A 14,976-nucleotide genomic window follows, 5' to 3' on the forward strand; every position below is an offset into this window, starting at 1 on the left:
CTAACGCAATTGGCTAGAGAAGGAATCTTGTCAAAGGAAATACTTAAAGCCTGCTAACACCTCAAATTTTTTTTGCTCCAAGCTTTCTAAAGGATGCCGGTGATCATAGCCGCCACGTAGAAGGACCCTAACTGGAGGTGCTTGAAACATCTGTGCTATAGTTCTTCCCCCTCCAGAGATCCTAAAGCAAATGATATTTTGTTGTGATAACAGGATGGCCTGATGGAAAATAGAAGATTTTGATTTGATGTTTCACTCTGTTAAGGTGCCATGAAGGGGCACAACAGTCAAATGCGCCTGTTGAGAACCCAGGTTTGGAGACCCGAGCCTCATTACGACTTCCTCAGCTTTCTTCACTTTACGATTATAGCAAGTCACGTAAATGTCTGTGCATCTGTCTTCTTCCCAGTGAACTGAACAGCTGGAGTCACTGAAAAGAAATTCCCTCCCTCACTTTTAACAGTTCTTAAAAATGCTTCAGAATTTCCTTTCTTCTTCGCATCACCATCGTAGTTAATCAACATTTGCTGTTGTCTAGAACTTAAATGTCTCAAAAGACCCATATGTTCAACCCCAGCTTGGCCTCAGAAGGAAGGTAGGGGGACCTTTATAAGGTGGAGCCAAGTGAGAATTCTATATGTTGTTGGTGGAAGAACATGACCTGGAAGGGAACAGTGAGAGACAGATTCCCTCCTTCCTATTTCTCTTATCTCCCATGATATACCGTCACAGGCCTATGGCAATGGTGCCAATCAGTCATGGATTGGAACTTCAAAATGGAGTGAAAATTAACCTTTTCCTTTATTTCAGGCATTTGTTGTAATAAAAGAAAGCTAATTGCTTATTTTCCTTTACAGGAATATTTTTATTTGCTGTAAGTTTTAAATTTATATTTACTTTTTCAAACATTACCTACTATCTACCTATCATCAACCTATCTACTTATTATCTAGCATTTTTCTGACATTATCATCTCCCCTACAAAAGAGAAAGTCTGCCTAATGTCTATATAAGTGTACCAAAATAAATGACTAGCTTGTATTTGCTTAATTTTTTGTTCCTTTCCATATACTCTGCACATATATGTGCATATGTTCTATATACAAACAATGCACACATGTGTACATGTGTGCACATGTGTATATGCAGTGGTCTTTTGATAAATGCTTACCAAAAATCTCTCCTGGAAGAGAAAGGCAGTGATTTGTAACATTTGCCAATTTCTGTGGGGTAACTGTCCTCAGTAGAGCCATATATTAAGCCACTCAGCACTGAGCCAACAAGATTCACATAACCGGCTCTTGGAAGCCAGTTCCAGCACACGACTGAATACAGGCAGCCCGCTGGGCCCCGACTTCATGCTAAAATACCCATTCCACCTGAACATTGAATATTGCACATCAAACATAAAACCAAGAACAATAAGCAGACGTTTTCCCTTTTATCTGTGTTTGTTATGTTTCTTACCTTCAGTTATTTTAATGAACAATCCCCCCCCACACCATTACAGATTACACAAGCATGTAGGCACACAGACTGTATTATTGACTAAATTCTGTTAACTTTTTCCTTATGTCCATGCCAGATATACTCATTTGTAAGTAGAAGATGCTGAGATGCAGATCAACTGTTGTTTATTAAGCCATAGGTCCTTTCAAACAAAAAATTGAAGAGATTTGTGTAAATATCTAGCTGTCTTCAAAGGTCCTTAACTTTCAAGCCCCCTTTTCACAAGTGCGTCTGTATTTGCACTCGCTATGTTTATGACTAATTATTTATCAAAGGAGTTAGGGCTGGAAAAATTTCCCAAATTGTTAAATCACCAAGTGTGGAAATGATGTAAATTTGATAAACCCAAAAAATCCCCAAAGCTGCACATAGTAATTTGGTATTTAGTCAGTCACAGCACTCTTACTGTTGACTGAATGAGGAGCATCAAACACAGAGTGTAATTAACACACACAGAAGCCTACTGCCAACAACAGTTTGAAGCGATGTTAGTTCTCTATTTCCTGCCAACTTTGATATATAAAGAACCCTTCACTGCATGATTGAGGAAATTTGTTCCTGCATGGGGAATTCAGCTTGTCCCTCTAGCATCTCCAGAAGAGAGGCCCTCACAGTGTAGCAACTTAATGGGTATTTGTTGGACTGAACCAGATCCACAGTTTTTCAAATTGGTCCTCAGACACCACAATTGTGCTAAATAAATTCTCATTGAATTTCATGAACCAGTGATAATATGTTCTCGGTACCCGTCTGTAGTAAGTGAGTCGTTGATAGGCCATTGAACATGTTTTTTCCTAAGGAAGAAAGCACTCCTCTTATTTCATCAATCAAAGCAAAACCTTCACAACAATTCTTACTGGGAATTTGAAGTACACCCTGAATGCACGTGTAGACGAAGAGGAATAGTCAGTCCAAATTGCCTAAAGCAGGTTGATCTGCTACAAATGAAAGGATTGTTTTGTTTTGATATTTTACTGAATCTTGGAAAAATATGCATGGCTAAATAAGATGAAAGGTGTGTGTGTGTGTGAATAGAAAACATTTAAAATGTGTGCCCTTTACCCACAGAGATACAATCCACTGTCATTTGTAATTCTTAATTGTCTTTGGACTATAATTTAGTCACCAACTCCCCTGTTTATCATATGCTCTTCTGTGGCTCTGTCCTCATGGATTTGTTATGTTGAATCCGTGCAGTTAGTTAAAGCAGATAGGCTTCCTCCTGCTTCTGTATCACACAAGCTGCTCCTTCTGCTCCGTGTCAGTCTCTTTCCACCCCCATCTCGGCTTGCTTCCCACTCTACCTCATTCTTCTAAACTCAGCTCATGTCCCTTCTTTAGGGTGTCACAGCAGTTCTGCATTGAGCACTATCGTCTAGGGTGCATGGCCTCCGATAAATAATACACACTTTAGTGTATTATGCATCACATTGAACTGCAGATTTTTCACCTTCTTGTCTATCTCCTGTATAGACTATAATTTTTACATCTCTGTGTTTCTATGGCTTAGTACATTACTTGGCAGAAAGTAGCTATGCTAGAATTTTTAGTACTTTATTATAGTAAACATAACTAGAATTAGTGAAAAATGACCCATCTAGCCAATCAATCTTGACATTATTTTATTAATTAAGATATTTGTTGCAACAGAAATATGACTCAGATTCCCGTTAGCGAAAGCAGCTGTTTATGAAATCAGATACCTGAAGGTCTGGGGGAGGGCGTCAACTATTCCATCCAGATCTTTTAAGAGAATGTCATGTCTTTCTCTCACATCCATTTCTTTTTTCCCTCTGAGTGTTTTCTCCCAGGAAAGACTATCTTACAATTTGGAAAAGTGTTCTGGTGATTGAATGTTTATATAATTCAGCACAGCTCATACTTTCAGGATACCAACTATTTTGTAACCATCTATCCCTTGTCTATGCCTGACACCGCTTGGGTTCCGTACTCAGTCTTTGGACCACTAACTGAACCCAGAGTGATATGACATTCTGATCAGTCAGTACAAGCCCTATTTATCATAAGCATGTTTTGTTAATTGAAAACATTATATATTGCAAAGGACAGTGATATGGAAAGTCAAAACTGGAAAAGGTTTCTATAGAGTTGTTATATGATCTGATCAAACAATGTGTGTCTTTAAAAGGTTCCATGTGTCCATGGAACACCTTCATATACCTTATTTAGGCCCACCCAGCTACACTAAGAAATGCTGGCATAAAAGAAATACCTGGCAGGTACTTACTTCTCAGTATAAAGATGTTTAACTTAATGTAAATATTAATACATAGATTTTTCTATTTATTAATTTAGAAAAAAATAGTTTTAGATTTGTAGCCAATTTGTAGATAGTACCAACAGCCCTTTTGTGTTTCTCCATCCAGTTTTTCTAATTTTAAACATCTTTTATTGCTGTATTATACTTGTCATAATCAAAGACAATATTGGAGCACTATTAATTAACCAATCTCTACAGCTTGTTTGGATGTCACAATTTTGCCCATTTCCTTCCTTCTTTCCTTCCTTCCTTCTTTCCTTCCTTCCTTCCTTCCTTCCTTCCTTCCTTCCTTCCTTCCTTCCTTCCTTTCTTTCTTTCTTTCTTTCTTTCTTTCTTTCTTTCTTTCTCTCTTTCTCTTTCTTCGGGTGTCCATTCAAAATTCTAAGAGTACATGCGAAAGAGACAACATAATTTGTTATTCTGCTGTCTGCTAGTTTCTTAGACTTTCCCTGTGGCAACACCACTGATCACTGGATAAACACTGTATAAACACCACTGATCACTGGTTTTTCCAATGCCAGTAATTTTTGTCACTCTCACCCTGTCATCTGCTGTTCATAAAGAAGTCACTAATCTCAGCACACATGAGTGGTGAGGAGTTAGGTTCCAGCTTCTTGAGGTTGGAGTCTCTCCAGAAACCAGTTGGAAGTCCTCTTGTCTTTTCCTACTCTCTTTTCACTCCTTCATGCATTCAATTATTTTGTATCAGAATAGACCCTACCTTTTGTGTTATAATCTACAGCTACACTCAGTTTGGTCCCCTCTCTGCTCCAGCTTTGGCAATTCTGGCAATTGCTTTGTCTTTTCTGCCTCTTTGCTATCTGCCCACCCTTTGTTTTCTGAGTACATCTTTTACTTTACGACTCTATAAAACACTCCATGTTTATCTTACATATTCTCTTCTGTGCTTCTAGAATTAATTATTTCATCAAAAAAGCTTCAGTTCTTTTAAACTGTGGTATTAGAAACCAAAATCTTTCTGGGGATGGCGGCATATGCCTTTACTCCAAATGCTTGGGAAGCAGAGTCAGGTGGATCTTTGTGAGTTTGAGGCCAGTCTGTTTTACATAGTGAGTTTTGGGACAGACAGTGCTACATGGTGATACCTTCTCTTGAAAAAACAAAATAAAACAAAACAAAAACCTAAATAAAAAAACAAATGAAAGAAACGAAGAGCTGTGTATTGTTTGTGCTTACTAATTCTGGGCTGTTATTATTTCTAAGTCCTCCCAGCAAACAGGTATGAAATAGAAAAACAACTAGTCAAATGGCATCTATGTGAAGTTTAGTGCATGTAGCGCCCTTAAATTTCACCCGGCATTTATTGTGTTATTTTTAAAATAATAGCAAAATTAGCAAACAGTATTTATACTTATATGTATAAACTTTCTTGAATATATTTTGCAGGAAGCATAGGGGCATCACATTTTCTATATTCTTCCTCTTGCTTCTTGATCACTGTTGGCTTATCCCAGCCATTGCTCACCAAGCACAATCGAGTCACACAGGATTGACATCTTCATCTAGAAGAGAGGGTTGAGTCTGCCACAGTCCTTATCACTACCCCTCATCTTCAAGTTTGGGGGTCTAAAGGACACTGACGTGTAAGAACTGAAGAAGCATGATAGAGGTAATGGTAGGTTAAGGCAGAGGGACATCTAAGGTACAACTAAGAGATGAGAGTGATCAGCCATTCTGCCTCCCAGCTCTGCTCTCTGGAAAGAAAGTTCTGAGAAAGAAAGTGAACACTACTCTGGCCAATTTTACCTGCAGCCCCCCTCCCCCAAACAAGAGAAAGGTGCTTGGATGCCCTATGCTGGTTTTACTTCTTATTCTTTTCTCCTACATACACTCTTCTCCTAGCAGGCAGGACAAAGTTAGAGGGCTGGGCTGGGAAGATTGCTCAATTGGACAAAATGCTTTCACTGGGAGCACGAGGACCTGCATTTGATATCAGAACTCACGTTTAAAAAGCTGGGTGTTCAAGAGAAGTAGATGGCAGGGAGTAATCGAACCCAGGACTCTAACCAATAGAAGAGAAACAAAGGGAATAATACAGAGAATCAATGAAACAAAGAGTTGGTTCTTTGAGAAAATCAACAAGATAGACAAATCTTATCCAAACTAACCAAAAGGCAGAGTCAGTATCCAAATTAACAAAATCAGAAAGGGGGACATAAGAGCAAACACTGAGGAGATCCAAAGAATCATTAGGTCATACTTAAAAACACCTGTATTCAACAAAATTGGAAAATCTAAAAGAAATGGACAATTTTCTTGATAGATGTCACTTACCAACATTAAGTCAACATCAGAAAAACAATTTAAATAGACCTAAGGAAATAGAAGCAGTCAATAAAAGTTTCCCAACCCCAAAGAATTCTAACAGATTTTAAAAGAAGAGTGAACACAATACTCCTCAAATTATTCAACAAAATAGAAACAAAAGGAAGCTTGTGTAATTCATTCTATGAGGCCACAGTAACTCTAATACACAAACCCTATAAAGGCTCAACAAAGAAAGAGAATTACAGACCAATTTCTCTCCTGAACATTAATGCAGAAATACTCAATATAATACTCACAAGCCAAATTTAAGAACACATAAAAAATGTCATCCACCATGATCAAGTAGGCTTCATCCCAGAAATGCAGGGATGGTTCAACATATCTGTCAATAAAATCCATCATAAAAACAAATTGAAAGAAAAAACTACATGATCTTCTCATTAGATTCTGAAAGTGCCTCTGGAAAAATTCCAACACCCCCTCATGATTAAAGTTTCAGATAGATCAGGGATACTAGGGACATTCTTAAACATAGCAATAGAGAGAAGCTCAAAGCAATTCCACTAAAATCAGGGACAAGCCTGTCCATTCTCCCCATATCTATTCAATATAGTACTTGAAGTTTTGGCTAGAGCAAATAAGACAACTAAAGGGTATCAAGGAGATACAATTTGAGAAGGAAGAAGTAAAAATATCACTATTTGCAGATGCTATGATGGTATACATAAGCAACCTCAAAAATTCTATGAGGCAATTCCAGCAAAGTGGCTGGATAGAAGATTAACTCTACAAAAAGTTAGTAGCCCTTTCATATACAAATGATAATGGGTGGCAAAAGAAATAAAAAAAAAACACCCTTTAAAATAGCCACAAATAATACAAAATATCTTGGTGTAAGTGAAAAAGTGTATGACAAGAACTTCAAGTCTTTGAAGAAAGATTGGAAAATATATCAGAAGATGGAAAGATCTCCCATGCTCATGGATTGGTAGGATTAAAAGTGAAAATGGCCATTTTTATCAAAAGCAATCTACAAATTTAATGCAATCACCATCAAAACTCCAATACAATTATTTACAGACATTGAAAGGACAATTCTTAACTCCATATAGAAAAACAAAAATCCCAGGGTAGCTAAAGCAATCGGGTACCATAAGAGACCTTCTGGAGATATCACCATCCCTGATTTCAAGCTCTATTACAGAGCTATATTAATAAAAACCATGTGGTACTGGCATAAAAACAGACATGTTGATCAATGGAATCAAATTGAAGACCCAGATGTAAATCCAAACACCTATGGACACCTGATTTTTGATAAAAACAGAAAACTAGAAATATATACTGGAAGAAAAGATAACATCTTCAACAAATGGTACTGGTCTAACGAGTGTCAAAGGCAGAAAAAGAATGCAAACAGATCCATTATTTACCACCTTGAATATAACTCAAATCCAAGTGGATCAAGGACCTCAACATAAAACCAGATAGATTGAACCTGATAGGAGAGAAAGTGTGGAATAGGAGACAGCTTCCTGAACAGCACACTAATAGTCTAGTCACTAAGATCATCAATTAATAAATGCAACCTCATGAAACTGAAATGCTTCTGTAAGGTATGGACATCATCAATAGACAAAATGACAGCCTATGCAATGAGGAAAGATCTTCACCAACCCTACATCCTACACACGGCTAATTTTCAAAAAAATATAAAGAACTCAGGAAAGTAGACATCAAAATGAAATCCTAAAAAAAATCCAAATAAAAATTGGGTACAGATCTAGACAGAATTTTTGACAGAAGAATCTCAAATGGCTGAGAAGCACTTAAAGAAATGTTCAGCATCCTTAGCCATCAGGCAAATGCAAATCAAAATGACTCTGAGATTCCATTGTACACCTTCAGAATGGCTAAGATCAAAACCACAAGTGACACCGATGCTGGCAGAGATCGGAGCAAGGAGAACACTACGCTGCTGGTGGGACTGCAAACGTGTGCAACCACTTTGGAAATCAATAGAGTGGCTCCTCACGATATTGGGAATCGACCTACATCAAGGCCAAGCTACACCACTCCTGGGCATATACCCAAAGGAGGCTTCATACTACCCCAAGGACACTTCCTCAGCTATAGCAGAATTATTCTTTATAGCCTGAAACTGGAAACAACTTAGATGTCCCCCAGCAGAAGAACAGATAAAGAAAATGTTGTACATTTACACAATGGAGTATTACTCAACTGTTGAGAAAAATCATGAAAATTTCTGGCAAATGGATGGAACTACAAAAAAATAAAATCATCCTGAGTGAAGTAAAAGACTGAGAAAAGGCAACATGGCATGTACTCATTTGTAAGTGAATATCATCTATATTCTAGCCATGCTAAATCCACAGACCCAGAGAAGCTAAGTAACAGGGAGGGCTCAAGAGGGGATGCACGAGTCTTCCAGAGAAGGGAAAATAGAGTAGATATCATGAAAGGACAGGAGTGAGGTGTGGGGTGGGGAAGGGAACAGGAGGGGTCAGGTGAGGGAATGATGGAGAGAGGACTAGGAGAGACATCTGGAATTGAGGGCATCTTGCAGAGGAGCTAGAGAGCTAGTGCAATGGAAACTCCCAGGAACCTAGGAAGGTGACCCTACCTAAGACTCCTAGCCATGGGGACTTCAGAGCCTGAAGTGGCCATCTCCTGGAATCAGGCCAGGCTTCCAGTAGAGAGATTGGGACAACAACCAGCCATAAAACCTTTGACCTACAATTTGTTCTGCCTTCAAGATGTGCTGAGGCGAAGGTGGTGCAGAAGTTGTGGGAGTGGCCAGCCAGGGGCTGGTCCAGCTTGAGACCCTTGCCACAAGAAGGAGCCTACACCTGGCATTGCTAGAAGGGCCAGAAACCAGAGGCTGGGTTGCCTCTTCCAACCTTAATATTAGGGGACATACCTGGTCTTACTGCAATGTAATATGGCATGTTTGGTTGATATTTATGGGAGGCCTACCCTTTTCTGCAGAGAAATGAAGGAGTAGTGGATGGGGGGTGAGGAAGGAGAGGGGGAAGGGACTGGGAGAAGAGGAGAAACAGGAAACTGCAGTCAGGATGTGATATATAAGAGAAGAGAAGGAGGAGAAAAAGGAGGAGGAAGAAGAGGAGGAGAAGGAGGCTGTCACACACTGCCTCTACTCTCAACTTCTCCAGCTCAGCAACTGGGCTAAGCTTTCCCTTCCTCCAGCTTCTTTGATTCATATATAACCCATTAATTTTGGCTATGCCAGCCCTTTTTGGCCCCATTTGCTTTTTTGGCCTATTGGTCTCCTGGCTCTCTGCTCTGCCCTGACTCATTCTGCAGGCTATGTTCACTCTCAACTCCCGTGGATGTCTCTGCCTCTGCCTCTGGCTGTGCTCTCCCTCATATCTGCAATAAACCTTCTCCACCACACCTAGTAGCACTCACGTCCTCCCTCTTATTTCTGCTGTTTTCTCTCAGGGGTCAGCTGGTTTCCCGTTAGTGCCGCCCCACCTCTTCTTATGCAGCGGTCTCCCTTGAGCTTCCTGCATGCTTACACTTTTTGACTTTGGCTTCCTTTCTGTTGTCACTTTCTGTTCTCCATGTCCAGCACCCCCCTTCCCCAACACACACACAGTCTCCATGAGCAAGTAGTAGGGGTACTTTTTCACTAGGTTCCGTTTTTAACAATCTAATGTTTGCTATCCCTTTAAGAGAATAATTTTCATTTACACAAGCTTACGCACACACACACACACACACACACACACACACACACACATTCATATGACATTGTCTATTGGTACCACATCTGGTTGTTCATTAAATCAGAAAGCACATATGAGGCTGTACAAACACTGGCTTGGAGTGGGAACATTCAGCAGGCGTGTCCGATCTGTAGCATATTGGCCGTGCTCGCCCCAGGACAGCTGTGAACGCAGCCTAACACAAAGTCACGGACTTCACATTAAGAGGGTTTTTTTGTGTGTTGTGATTTGTTTTGTTTTCTTTTGTAATTCATTTGTGCAGTTCCTTGGTGTGAACTTTGTCGACAACGACCACACGCCTGGAAGGCAACGGTATTTAGATATGGCTTGTTTGCTCAAAAGCAAGCCAAGTATTTATACGCCATTTTCCAGGAGCAAATATCTTCAGAGGCTCCGAGGACCTTTAATTATGATTGCCAATTGTTAAACAAAACTAACAAAAGCATGCTGCACACATTAAAACAGCCATTTAGACTATCATAGTAACAGATCAGCCATGATGCAGGATTGCAAAAAAGAAGCCATTTTAATTGAGCATACCATTACAAATAATGAAAAAATATGATGGCAGTTTAATCCGAGGGTCGGAAGCCCAGGATGGTTGGCAGGCCTAAAGTTCTGTTCCTGACTGTGTAAGGCATTCGCTTCTTTCTTTAGTGGTAAAGTATACAGATCTAAAGAGGTTATATTTCTGCTTCTCGAAAGTACTATGGAGCTAACTATGGAGATACTAAGAGAATCTTTTGGAGGTTCTTAGAGACCTCAGACACCGATGGTTCTCAGAGTGTAACTTGAGTATCTGAGCTAATAAACTAAAAGAATAGTAGTAGGCCTGCTATGCTAAGAAAAGTGAGCACATACAATCGACGTCTGCCAAAAACAGCTTCAGATCGCCAGTAAAAATGTAATTCTGGGTCAGCAGATAAAAAGGTATTTGGGAACTCTACGATACGAGGTTTTTATATTAGCTGAACACTTTAAAAATAGGAATGCTGGGGCTGGCGATGTGGCTCAATGGTTATGCCCAGGAACTAGTCTTTCAGAGGACCCCAGTTCCTTTCGCAGCCCCATACTGGGCGGCTAAACTTTAGTGTCAGGGATCCCATTCCTGCTGGGGCACGTGACCTCACACGCACATACCCACACCCAGACACACAACAGACACAATTACAAATAAACACACCTATAAAAAGCAGAAGGGTCAACTTAAAGCATACACCCTACCTGTCACCCTCTGGCAGGTTGAATTTGGGGGTCCGGCCTTTAGGAAATCTGATTTTGCTGTAGGAGATGACTTCCCCCACGCAGGACCCCCCCTCACCTCAACATCTTTGTCTCCACATGAATCCTGCCGCTGAAGGGCAGTTGGGCTCTCCATGGTTGAATAATTATGTGAATACTATTAAAAAGAGGCTACACACTAGTAACTTGAAGGAACCAGGATGAATGAATCACTTTTCAGAACCTGCATGACAATTTTGAAAATTAAACCCAGTTAATAGAAAAAAATGCTAAATCAATGGCCATAAAATTTAATGGGTTGATAGCAGCCTTAACACAGTAGGACTGAATTATCATGTTAATTTAATTTCCAATTCTAAATGAACCAGAAGGCACAATAAAGGTCAATTAACCAGCTACCTTCCCTGTCTTCCTTTTCTTTTACTGCTTGCTTTAAATCACAGTCAGCCCCAAGCACTCACACTGCTTCTGGGAACTCATTAGTTTTTCTTGAAATTAAAACAAAAAAGGAAAAAACTAACAACTAACCATGTGCAGGCGAGAGAAACACCACTGAGTGCGTTTCACAGTTTGGAGAAGACACCACACATGCAGACACAGACAGATAGAAACAGACAGGCAGACAGACAGACAGACAGGCATGCCTGCATGCGAGCAACGCCTCTCCCCCCACCCCATCCCTTGCCATAATGAGGCTGTCAACTCACTCACATTCGGCCTAAGGAAACACAAGTTCAAGGTCTCTGTTCTCTGTGTACCCCGTGTTCATAGGTAGTGGAAAAGCTACTCTAATACTGACATGGTAAAGAAATGAGGACACTCTACCTGTGCTATGCTGGATCCGTAATGAGGACCACAGGGACCTGAAGCTTCCCACAGCTTGCATTTTCAGGATTAGATTGGTCATTTGTATTGATAGGTTTTGTCTTTTCTAGAAATTCTAGTAAGTTTTTTTTAACAATTTTTTTCATTATTATTCTTTACAATTCATTCACTTTGTATCCCTCATCTCCTCTGCTCCCTCCCTCTTCCCCCACTATGTCCTCCTCCCCTACTATCTGAACTTAGCCTATCAGGTCTCATCATCAGGACTGCCTGGATCCTCTTCCTCTGTGGCCTAGTTAAGGCCACCTCTGCCAGAGGGAGGTGATCAAAGAGCAGGCAACTGAGTTCATGTCAGAGACTGCCCCTGCTCCCCTTACTAGGGAACCCACATGGAGACTGAGCAGCCATGGACTACATCTGAGCAGTGGGTCTAGGTCCTCTCCATGCATGGTCCTTGGTTGATGCATCAGTCTTTGAAGGCTTCCCTGGTCCCAGATATTTTTGGCTTTGTTGGTCTCCTTGTGGAGCTCCTGTCCCCTCTGGATCTTTCTATCTCCTACTTCTTCCATATGACTCCCCATGCTCTGCTCAAAATTTAGCTGTGAGTCTCTGCATCTGCTTTGGTCTCCTGCTGGGTGGAGTCTTTCAGAGGACATCTGTAGTAGGCTCCTGTCCTGCTCTCTCTTTTCTATAGCTTCCAGTGTCTATTCTGTTCGCTCTTCTAAATGAGAATTTAGCATCTTCTCTAGGGTCCTCCTTGTTGTTTAGCTTCTTTAGGTCTATAGATTTTAGTATGTTTATCCTGTATTATATGGCTAATATCCACTTGTAAGTGAGTATATACCATGTGTGTCTTTCTGCTTCTGGGATAACTCACTCAGGATGATCTTTTCTAGTACCATCCATTTGCCTGAAAATTTCATGATTTCCTTGTTTTTAATTGCTGAGCAGTATTCCATTGTGTAAATGTACCACAATTTCTGTATCCATTCTTTGGTTGAGAAACATTTAAGTTGTTTCCAGATTTTGTCTATTATGAATAAAACTGCTATGAATATAGTTAAGCACATGTCCTTCGGTTTAGCATCTTTCGAATATATGCCCAGGAGTGGAAAAAAAGATAGCATTTTCACCAAATGGTGCTGGTCTAACTAGATGTCTACAGGTGAAAAAATTATTTATAACCCCGAACAAAACTAAAATCCAAGTGGATCAAAGACCTCAGTATAAAACAAGACACACAAAATCTGTTAGAAGAAAAATTGGGAAGAGCCTTGAACTCATTAGCACAGGAGACTGCTTCCTGAACAGAACACCAACAGCACAGGCTCTAAGATCAACAGTCAATAAATAGGACCTCATGAAATTGAAAAAGCTTCTGTAAAGCAAAGGACAATGTAAACAGAACAAAACGACTGCCTGCAGACTGGGAAAGGATCTTCACCAACCCTACATCTGACGGAGGGCTAATATCCAGAATATATAAAGAAGTTAAGAAATCAAACTCCAACAAACCAAGTAATAGATTAAAAATGAGGTACAGAGCTAAACAGAGAATTCACAACAGAGAAATATTGAATAGTGGATAAACACTTAAATAAATGTCCAATGTCCTTAGTCATCAGGGAAACACTAATCAAAACAACTCTGAGATTCTATTTTACACCTGTCAGAATGGCTAAGATCAAAAACTCAAATGAAAGCATATACTGGAAAGGATGTGGAGAAAGGGGAACCCTTTTTTGTTGCTGGTGGGAGTGCAAATTTGTACAATCAATTTGGAAATCAATCTGGCACTTTCTCAGAAAATTAGTGCTACTTCAAGACCCAGCTACTGACATGTTTTAAAAACTACTTTAAAAAGCTTATTTAATCAAGGAAGAAAGAAGTCAGTTTCCTCCCTGTCATAGGCAAAACAGATAAACAAAAAACCAAGTTCAATTCCTGTCATTGGTTCTAAATAATTTATTGTTGTAATGGTTTACCTGTAATGAGCAGTAAGTAGCAAATTTTGAAGTCTGGTGTTTTCTGATGCTATAAAGAACAGTCAGGAACTAGGTTTATGAACATGACATATTTTCCTTCACTGACTTTTAGACACTGAAACTGGTTCTGTGTTCTGCTGCTAGCCGTAGTTTAAAGGTTGATTTGGAGATATTGCAAAAAGGTCAAAGTTTTTATTTATAATTGTTCAGGAACAAATAAAGAAGTTAGGTGAAATATCACAAGGGGCAGGCATCTTTCAATAATCAATAATCTTCTATCTTTGCTTTCATATGAATTTTCCACTTATAGTTTATTTAGAATTCATAGTATTATGGATCTTTAAGGTAATAATGACTTTTTCCAGTTCATAAAACAATGAATTTAAATGTAATTTAGAGACAGAAACCAACCATTTTACTCTTTGGCTAAACTTTAGGTTTTTTTTTTCTTTTAAATTAAAGAATAGGTTTACATTCATTTATTGTAATAACATTTGTTTCTTTCCTTGCCCTTTCTGCACCCACCCAAGATTATTTATTGTCTATTTATCATCTGTCTACTTATAATCTATCTGTCTACCTATCATATCTATCTATTAATCTGTCATCTGTCTATTTTTTTATCTAGCTACTATCTAATTATCTATGTCATCTATCATGTATCTGCCATCTATTTATTTTTTCCTATCTGTGAGCTTTCTCTATGTGTCATTATCATTTCTCAGCTAATACTCCTTCTCCCTTCTCTCCTCCAATCTCTGCCATGTCAAGGGTCCTGAAGCAAGCATGAACTAAGTGTCTTCTGTACCTGATTGCTACTTGTAAACAGTTTTCTATAGTGACAAGGACATTTTATATGGTAGGTTCCATACTTATTACCCTTTAGTAGAATGATGTAGTATCTAAAGATGTAATAGGCTCTTTTGCCCCCCCCCCCAGTGTGTTTGAACTGAACTGATGATGTTGTTTTTGAACTTTGGACCGTTACATCGGTGATTGGGTGATGGAAACAATGCTAATATTGAAGCTGTTACAATCAGTGAGGTCAGCAGATTATTCCTGAACATGAGCATTG

At 39.4% G+C, this 14,976-nt stretch overlaps 1 long non-coding RNA gene across 1 annotated transcript in view; it reads right to left on the reverse strand.

The window, feature by feature from the left end:
* LOC132654570 (uncharacterized) overlaps positions 1-14,022 on the reverse strand; it is a 35,156-nt gene extending 21,134 nt beyond the window's left edge. The window contains exon 1 of the long non-coding RNA XR_009592192.1: positions 13,902-14,022. This is a non-coding gene — a long non-coding RNA (uncharacterized LOC132654570). The remainder of the gene's footprint in view (positions 1-13,901) is intronic.
* Positions 14,023-14,976: the final 954 nt, after the last annotated feature.

This window comes from Meriones unguiculatus, chromosome 6, assembly GCF_030254825.1.
Source record: "Meriones unguiculatus strain TT.TT164.6M chromosome 6, Bangor_MerUng_6.1, whole genome shotgun sequence".
Lineage (NCBI taxonomy): Eukaryota > Metazoa > Chordata > Mammalia > Rodentia > Muridae > Meriones > Meriones unguiculatus.